This window comes from Palaemon carinicauda, chromosome 7 (genome assembly GCF_036898095.1).
Source record: "Palaemon carinicauda isolate YSFRI2023 chromosome 7, ASM3689809v2, whole genome shotgun sequence".
Taxonomy (NCBI): Eukaryota; Metazoa; Arthropoda; class Malacostraca; order Decapoda; family Palaemonidae; genus Palaemon; species Palaemon carinicauda.
Window position 1 is genome coordinate 57,867,880 of NC_090731.1, and position 10,664 is coordinate 57,878,543.

Genomic DNA, 10,664 nt, shown 5'->3' on the forward strand with positions numbered 1-10,664 from the left:
TTCCCATGAGGGCATGAGGGTGAGCTAAGGCTACTGGTTTTTCAGCAGTTGTTGGGAGAGTCGGAAAAATTTCACTAGGCGGCTGGCCAGTGATGGCAAGTACTGTTCCAAGAGGTAGGATTTAACCGTGTCATGCACTATTGGGGTGTATCCTTGCTTGCACAGCCAATTGGATGTTTTAAGGAAAGTCTCCTGCAGGATACACGTGAGAATGTAATCTGCCTTGGTGCTTGACTGTGTTATGCTCTTGATGAAAAACTGGACTTCAGCACGCTGGAACCAGGCAAACACTTCTCCACTGGTGAAGAACAGAAGTTTCATGGATGTGCTGTTTATAGTAGAGTCAGTGTCAGAGGGTGGCATCATCAAACAGTAATACACAGTAGTGAAGGGGAAGCCGGGAAGGAGCTGGTCACTCCGTTGGTCACCAATGTGTAAGCGAGAAATGCTGTTAGTGTTCGAGCGTGTGTGATACACGTCCGGTGCAATGTAATCAAATCTATATGACGTTTACAAACGAATCGATAACAAATTTACATACATATATTAGTGTGCTACTGTTTTTAACACACATTGTGTATGTGTTGTTTGAGATGTTGAGTCTTGAAATAAAGTCAAGCATGTAAACTTTAAAATGGTTTATTCTCTAAAAACACCAGCGTTAACAGCTCCATCACAGGAGTATAGCTGGGTTGGTCGGATGACCAATTCAGGTGAAGTATAGATAAGAACTGCCTAAAATATCGATATCACAGATATCGTATATTTAGTTGTCTCAGCATTTAAACACAATATGTAAACTTTACATTAGTCTAGGAAGACACCTGCATCCGGTGGCGACACAATCTTTCACACAGTATGCATTTGTGTTTATGCTTCAAAAAAATGTTACATTGCTGAGAGATGCAAAATGCATCCTGTTATGATTTTGTCTGACTACAGCAAATCTCACGCTAGCTTCTTCTTCCACAATGACATATTGCGTCATGTGTTTTAAACATGTAATAACTAACTATTACATCAGGTCGGCCAGCTATCTCAATTTCTTTTTTTTTTTTTTTAAATTTAACAACACGCCAAAATATGTTTACTAGGAGTGTGACTGGATATATGTATTATTCTTTGTTTAACTTTAGCCATAAGCAAATGAGGACAAATGTCCAAATAGGCACATCAAAAAAAATAATAACAATAATGCATATGAAAAGATATTACCAAAGCAAATAACAAAAATGCATGATAAATACAGATCACATATATGGTACATTGCTAGCAAATGGTTATATGGTACCAAATAAATTACTGATATACATATGATTCGGTAACTTGTTAAAGAATAATTGTTACCTTTGTCAGAAACATAGATTAACACAATACGGTAATTAATAAATATATTTGTTACCTTGTTAAGGATTCAATTTTAGTGCACAAACACGAATTCCTGGTACGTACACGTACCACGGTTCCGTACATATATATATATATATATATATATATATATATATATATATATATATATATATATATATATATATATATATAGGGCTTATATATTTTATTAGATGCCAATAGATTCTGTTATTTTTATTTTTTTTCTCTCTTTTCTTTTAACATTCCGGCTTATATAGTTTATTAGATGCCGAGAGAAAAATTTTCTTTTTTTTTTAAATGTTTTTTAAATGTATTTTTAACAATGCAAATGTTCTATAGTCTCTTCAATTACATATTACTAGCGTACTAACTGCTTTTCGTACACACGCTATTCCCAGACAATTTTACTCCTTTTAGCGAATGAAGTGGCCACTGTCAAATGGCTTTAAACTGAATTAAATAAGGAGTTTTGTCTGGACATGGCAAAACGTTCTGTTTTAGCTGCAAACTGTTCCTTAACCTATGCCAAACAAGGATGTTACGGCGATAAATATCATCACCGTCATAACTGTTCCTGCTAGTAGTATGGGGTGAAAAAATTCCTTATAAGTCGGTGACAGGTGGTCCATCTCGGTCAATTTCATCAACCGCTTGGCTACCTGTTTGTTGTATGGGAGAGGTAGTGATGGCATTATAGTCGTCCATGTGAAGTTCGCGAAATAGGCTCGTTCTCTGATGATGGTCTTGATCCGGGTCACCATGGAATTAGGGGAAGTCCTGATACAACCATCTGCTGCAACGAAGATTTTGGTATAGGACGTGGATCCGTCCGGGCATGATACATTGAAGCCCTCCTTGTCTTATCGTATCCACGAGCCGTTGTTCAGTCTGCAATTGAACTCATTATTGTCAAAGGGATAAATCTTATCCAGACAATTTTCACTTGTATGGGAGAGAGCACCGTCTAGCACTATACCTAACTCGCATGAATCCATTAAGTTTTTATGGAATTCAAATGAGTCAGCTGTACATATTTTTCTATCCATTGCATCTGAACAGTGAGTTAATTGATTTAAGTTTTTAATGACCGTATATGTTTCCTTGTCTTAGGAAATCAATACGTGTCCTGTCAAACTGGATATTACTGGATTTGAGTGATTCGTTATGAAAGTCGGAAATGTTGATCTCCTGTAAGATTGCCAGGCATCAGAAGAATCAAAGGTAATTGTAATCATAATCTTGTTATTTTCAACGCTTACTGTAATTAGGTTGTAATAAAATTCTAACCTACGTGCGTCTAACAAAGGAACATAGCCTAGTTTCTCCCGTCCGTTCTCCAGAACTAACTTTAAGTATTTTATAGGCAACAAATGGGGCGACAGTACGCCTTTAGTTGCTAACGTGGCTTCTACATAATCTTTTGATTTCTCAATGAAATGTGCAATTCTGTTATGTATGTGATCTATTTTTTAATCATAATACGCTAATGTTGCCAACAAATCCTGTACTTCCATAATCTGACTGATATTACGTGAATGTTCATTTACTAAATCCATAATTTGATTGATTGAAGCTAACTGATTCCTTAGTTTTGACATAATCAATTCATCTTCATGAGTCAAGATCTCAATTTTCTTATTTTGATTACTAATCTTAAGACGATTGGAAATTCCTAAACCTAAACTTGCAATAGACCCAAAGATGTTTAATGCAGCAAAAATAAACGGATTTCGTCTTTCTTTATGTTCGTGTCCTACAGTCCACATCAAAAGGTCACGAGCCAAAGATTCTGTCTCGTAAGTCTTAATTTACAAGTCATCAGATAGCATCTCTGCAACTTTTAGTGTCGATCCAAGCGAACTCTCTGTAGTCGAATGAAAATGTCTTCTATGCAACTCATCTAATGAGACAGCAAATCTTGAAATGGCACTTTTTAAGCTATTGACATCATTCTCTGGAAGAAATATTGCTTGCATATGCACTTCTACAACTACGTTGCTTGATGTAATAAAAACGTCTTCTTGTCTTTTAACTATAGTGCCATATTTAAAATCTATACTTTTAGTTTTAAAGCTCGCCCCACACGAGAAAAATGTCTGAGCAAACAATATCACTCCCAACAACAAAAAATTCATCTTGGAAACCTGTAACGAGAAAAATATATGTAATTACTCCTGTATTAGGAAGAAAACTTTTAACATACAAATAAAAAATCTTTCCCTCACTTCTTTCCCTCTCTTTTTTTTTTTTTTTTAATTTCTTATGTGAGCCAATGGTACAATTCTCTCATCCGTGGGTTGGGATACGTTTTGAACTCTAAACCTTTTGGCCGTTAATGTTTCCAAAATGTTAAATGGGCCTTCAAACTTAGGTGTTAGTTCATAATTGAGTCCTTTACGTATATTTACCTGTATGTATACATTATCACCCACAGTATATGTTTTAATGGGCTTCGCTATTTTATCATGATTCCTTTTCATTATGATTTGTGATTCTTCTAAATTCTTTCGAAAGGATATCATATCAACTTTTGCTTGCATTTATACATTCTTTTAAAGGATTTGATAGATTAGTTGTAGGCGTTAATACATGGAAAGGTGTTCTAACTGGGGTACCATACAATGCTTCATGCGGTGACATTTTAATTGATATATGATATGAATGATTCAGAGTACTCAGTACTACAGATTTTGCAATATCCCAGTTGGGGTCTGATCCCCCTAGTGTTACTCTTAATATATCTAAAACCTTCCTATTTGCTCTTTCCACTAGCCCATTCGACTCTGGGTGATATATCATGGTATTTATTTTCCTTATGCTAAGGAATTCACACAATGAGGTTAGAAAGTGATTATTAAATTCTCCACCCGAGTCTGAGATTATCATGTGTGGAATTCCATGTTTACAAATGTAACACTCGTAAAATTCCTAGCGCATTCAATCGCAGTTTTAGTTTTAAGTGCTATTAGTTCTGTATATCGAGTTAAAGCATCTACAATTACTAAGAGGTGCTTATTCCCTCTGTCTGACTCGTAAAATCCTGTTAACAAATCTAAATGTATTCTTTCAAAGGGTTGATTGGGCACGGGATATGCCCCTAGGCTGACAGGTGTTTTCGTATGCCCTTTGTTTTCCTGACATATGCGACAATTAGCCATGTGTTTTTTTATATCTGTAAGCATTGTATGCCAATAAAACAATGATTTGGCTTTCTGTGACATTAATGAGAACCCCGGGTGTCCATGTAATAGATTTGCATGCAACCAAATCAGGACAGTGGAAATAAGTGAGATTGGTACTACTACCTGGTCGTTAGTTACATGTGGTGTATTGCGGGTTTTCCTTGTCACGGTCCTACACAGAATATTATCTTTGATTATATAATTCTGCTGCTTATACTTTATATATCCCTTTTCCTTATGATTGCCTTTCAAAGCATTTATAATTTTTTCTATTTTCTGATCTTTTCTTTGCTCAGTCTTTAATAATTCAGCGCTCCGGCCTAAATCTTCTTGTTCAGATATCGTTTTAACAATAGGCATGGATGTTGATATATCTATTAATTCAGCTAAAGGCTCCGTACAAGATGACACGGGGTTGCGTGATAACGCATTCGCAATGATATTTGCTTTCCCAGGTAAATACCCGATTCTCGCGCCAAAGTCTTGAATGATCAAATGCCACCGAGTTTGTTTGGGGCTGTGGTTGAAGCCTTTAAAGAACTCGGTCAATGGTTTATGGTCAGTAAGAACCATAACGGGTTAACCGTATATTATGAACTTAAAATGCACTAGTGAATTAACAATAGCTAGCCCTTCCTTGTCTATTACTGCATACTTACTTTCGGAAGTTCTCAGTTTTCGAGAATAAAAAGCTATCGTGAAAAATTGTTTATCATATTGCTGAAGCAATACCCCTCCTACTCCTAAGTCTGAGGCATCTGTTGCAATGAAGAATTCCTTACCGAAGTCAGGAAATTTTAAGATAGGAGAACTACACAGTTCATCTTTCAAGGTATTAAACGCCTGTTGATGATGCTCAGACCATATGAAATCTACGCCCTTCTTCGTAAGATCAGTTAAAGGAGCGGCTATTATTGAATAGTTGCGTATAAAACGCCTGTAATATCCACTACAACCCAGAAATTGCTGTATTCCCTTGACATTAGTAGGTATGGGAAAATTACGTATAGCCGACACCTTATCATGGACTACTTTAAGACCTTGGCTTGACACCATGAAACCCAAATATATTAATTCTGTTTTGAAAAATTCACACTTACTAATCTTTACCCTTAAGTTATGTTGTCTTAATCTCTGTAGTACTAGTTCTAACTTACGTAGATGTTCTTCTAAGGTGTTGGAAAAGATTACAAGATCGTCCATATAGGCATGCAATATATCCCCTAACAAGTCTCCAAACACTATGTTAATCATTCTTGTAAATGTTATTGGAGCACAACGTAAACCAAAAGGCATCCGTAAAAATTCATAATGTCCCCTGGCTGTGCTGAAGGCTGTGTATGGGATACTATATTCTTCTAATGATATCTGGTGAAAGCCTTTAAGTAAGCCCAAACTGGTAAAATATTTATTCTGACCTAACAAAGACAAAATATCATCAGTACATGGCACTGGGAATCAATCAGGGATTGTCTCCTCGTTTAGACGACGGAAGTCTACTCAGATACGCCATGTTCGATCTTTTTTCGGTACAACTATTAATGGAAAATTATAAGGGCTGTTTGATTTCCTAATGACTCCTTCTTCTAGCATTTTACCTACTTCTTCATTTATTTCATTCTGGAATTTCATAGGGAGTCTGTACGAGGGTACATAGATAATTTTCTGCTTGTCCTTTAACCTTATTTGATGCTCGATCACATCTGTTTTTCCTAAGGATCCATCCGTAGTGGAAAAAACATCATGATATTTAGTTAAAAGTCCAAAAATTTTCTGCTGAATTTCTTCGTTTTGAATGTCTTTATTGATTTTATTTTAGTAGATTGCAAAAGGGATTCATCCGCAACTGATTGAAAGTGATTGATTTCAGCAACGGTAAGAATATGATGTTTATAAACTTCTACATCCAATATATGTTGATTTTTGTGAATTACTAAAGTGTTATTTAAATGATTACAGACTTCAATATTACATTGTTGATGTGAGCCTACTGTATGAATAGCTTGTGTGACAGACAATCCGTTAGTTTTCAAAGTGTCGGAAAGGATTAATATTTCAGATCCCGGTAATGTTTTCTTTATTTGCACTATTAAATTCGAAGGTACGTTTGGCTCGATAGATTGCGTGCAAGATGATATTACGGGTGAACGAGAATTCTGCAGGGTCGCGTATATTATTTCTATATTAGTGAGACAAGTTATTGGTTCTTCAACGTACGTTACGGTTACATTTGTCGTCTCCTTTTTATCCAAAACTGATTTTAAGGTATTAGAAGACTTATAGAATTTTCCTTTGATATACACGCCGTGCTTGGCAGGGGCTAAGATAATGTTTTGATTTCCCATAGATGGGTATCCTATAATTACAGCTGGATACATATCAATGTTTTGTACAATAACAAATGTATCGGCAAATGTGCGTTTACCGACTTTGAATTGAACATGAGTTATGCCTATGACATTTAATTCATTATTTCCTATACCCGAGAGTCTCACTCCGGATTTTTCTATCGGAAAGTTTGAAAACAACAAATGATGTGTCCTCAAATCCATGATATTACGTGGACTACCAGAGTCAAAAAATAACGTAAAGGATTTGTGTTCTAAATTTACAGCATATAATGTTGGTCGTAACTCATTTTGGCTTATTATTGTATGAATTCGTTGCAAATCTACGGGAGCATGCACTGTTTTACTTAATTCGGCCGTGTGTTTCATAGGAAAATCTATTGCCTCACAATGATCTGATAAAACATTAAATTGATTATTCAATACTATTGATGTTGACGTGAATGACCTTGACCCAACATCACTCTCTTCCCCACTGGAGTTAGTTATGTGGTATTTGCTTTGCTCTGCACATTCTGAAAATTAGTCTGACCTTGCGAGGTCTGGTTTGACGACCCAGGCTCAGCGTTATTCGAAGAGGTGTTTGTTTGTTTCGGATTCTGAACTACATTGACGTTTTGCGGTTTCTTCTTATTGTTAAAATGAGGATTTTTCTTTTTATTTCCATATGGAACTGACTGTGGAATTGACTGTGTATTTCTAGGATTCTGTTGTGTCTTACGCGAGTAGCACTGACTATATGAATGAGTCGAACTATTATGTATTGAACAGAATTTCGTTCTGCAGTCCGCGATCAAGTGACCTTGACGTTTGCAATTATAACCCGTCATTCCCGCAACTTGACTATTATTAACTACATTTACTTGTTGTGGCTTTGTTTAATTTTTTGCAAAAACTTGAGTTAACATGGGATCAAGGTCAGGACACTTAGACATGTGTTTCTTTATCTGTTTATATACATCAAATTCCGTACTTGCAGGCGTTAACTTTTTATCAAAACACCGCACTAAAGCTTCAGGCAACATAAGTGTCATGCAAGTTAAATACATTAATCATAAAAAATCTTTCACGGAGATGTTTTCTCTAGTAACCCAAGTGGAATTACCTAAAATATCTTGATATTCATTAAGCCTATCAGCTATGAGAGCTGCTCTCTCAATAACATTAAGCCAATTCATAGTGGCTTGATTAAGTGTATTTCTTAACGTTAATACTACATCCAAGGCTTCTTCACCCCCATAGACCGCGCGTAACCTAACTTTGAAATCATCCCAGGTAACTGCTTCTTGAAATGAAACACCTCTTAAATACGCACTCGCATCCCCCTTGGAAAAATCTATAAAACTTTTAGCTTCTTGTAATTGTACAAAAGGGTCTACGATTTTTTTGGCATTTAAATGGGCATCGACGGATGAAATCCATGACTCTACATTTTGAGGCAAGAACCCATTAACCCGACCCTGAAAAGAAAGGATTGCAGACCTGGCATTTACAAGCGTCACAATCGGGAGAGGATTAATCTGTCCTACGCCACTAGGTCTAGGGATGGGGCTCACAGGGAGCGTCATGACTACTGTATTTCTTTTTCTATCTCTTTGACCCCTTGCAATTCTATCAAAATATCTATATGAATACAGACGTGCACTGCGTAAACGCATAAGCACGCAATGATAAAGATTATAACAAAATTCCCCAAAACAATGCTACAAATCCCAAGACATTTCCCGAGAATTTCTGAAAGAAAACAGAATTAGCACAAAGAGAGAAAATTCTAGATGAAAATTCGGAGTTGAACGCAGTTTCCTTAAATGAAAGGAAAATAAAAGATTAGCAAACCACTCACCCCGGTAATAATCAACTAACGACTCATGATAACTACATTTAACACACACAAACACACATCTATGTATGTGTATATATATATATATATATATATATATATATATATATATATATATATATATATATATATATATATATATATATATATATATATATATATATATATATATATATAATATATAATATATATATATATATATATATATATATATATATATATATATATATATATATATACATATATATATATATATATATATATATATATATATATATATATATATATATATATATATATATATATATATATATCTATGTGTGTGTTAGCTATATATGCTAAATATTTATATAATTCTATCTGGAATATCATATATGCAAAATGTTTTTTGTTCTGGGAAAAGATTCGAACCTATGCCTCTTGAACAAAAAAAGAGCCAGCAGGGACTCTCACCAATTGAGCTAACAAGAGAGATGTAAGTTCATATCATGTCCATGTTCATTTCATCTCAATAGCTCGATTTTCAAGAGTCCCTTCTAGCTTTGTTTCGACTTAGAGGTATAGGTTCGAATACTTGGCCACTCCGAAGTATTTCATGTGGATATACATCCCCAAAGGCAGAATGCAATGTCTTGGTGGTTTTATATATATATATATATATATATATATATATATATATATATATATATATATATATATATATATATATATATATATATATTATATATAAATATATAATACTATTTGCTCATTTGCGAGAAGAGTGAAATAACTCAAACTTTTGCTATTTTGAGTTATTGCCACCATCAAAAAACCCGTGTCAAGCTCTATAAGTGACAATAACGTCATAACTGAGTTTGCAAATATGGCCGCTAGAGAGCTTCATGTGTCACTCTTGCACTACCTCGATCGTCATAACATTGGGTATCAATTTCGACATATCTTAGTTACTCAAGAGCTTTATTGGAGTGAGGATGTATGCTGCTGCGTGAACACTGGCATATTTTGTACTATGTCATCATTGTAACTAACGTGAGTATTCCCTTACTATTCCAAGATATGACAGTCTTCAAGCAAACTACTACTAACATCTAAGTATTTACTCAAGTTATGTCACTATTACAACCCACTAAAACCTACATAGCTTTCAAGGAAATTAGTTGATTTCAATATATGACTCTATTGAAGCAAACAATATGATTCTTAACTATTTTTACAAATTTTATTTAAAATTAGGTCGCTCTTCCCACAGAACAAGAGAGTCATATCAATTTAAGCAAAATTTATAATATGAGTAGCAGAGGTAAGAAGCTCGTGAACTTGGCGTTGCAGTCCAAAGAGAACATGAATGGGTTAAAGCCTTCCCAAGTTGATGACAATAACTCCAAAACATGTTAGTATTCTACCTACGCATTTTTTTTAAAGATTTTGAACAAAATAATTAGTACCTACAAGATGTTATTTTTTTTCTCTTCTAGGATTTATAATGAATTTATATGCATCTTTTATAAAATTGAGCATTTAAAAAGAATTTCAGCTAGCCTAGGAAATAGTATTGATATACTTTTTTGTTGCAGCAACCACTCCTAGTGCATCACCATATGAAGCTCTGGAAACAAATTACTATGAAGATTCCAGTACTGGCACTCGGTAAGAGCTTCAGCCAAAACCATGAACTTCGTCAAAAGCCGATCATCAAGTATTAAACTCATCCTCAAGTAATTTGTCCTCAACATCAAGTTCATCTTCAGAGTCAAGTGATACTTTATGTAGTGACGTCGATACAGATGATTCAGTTGCTGATAAAGATTATTTGCCTGATAAAGAGGATGAAATAGATGAGACTGAAGATGAATCACTACCAAGAAATCAGTCACTTTGTCCTGATAAATCAAAAGCAAGCCAGGAAAGCGTGTCTATTTT

General features: G+C 34.8%; 1 pseudogene; it reads left to right on the forward strand.

Moving 5' to 3' along the window:
- The first annotated feature begins 634 nt into the window (after window positions 1-634).
- The window catches only part of LOC137644301 (uncharacterized), a 10,752-nt pseudogene continuing 722 nt past the window's right edge, over window positions 635-10,664 (forward strand).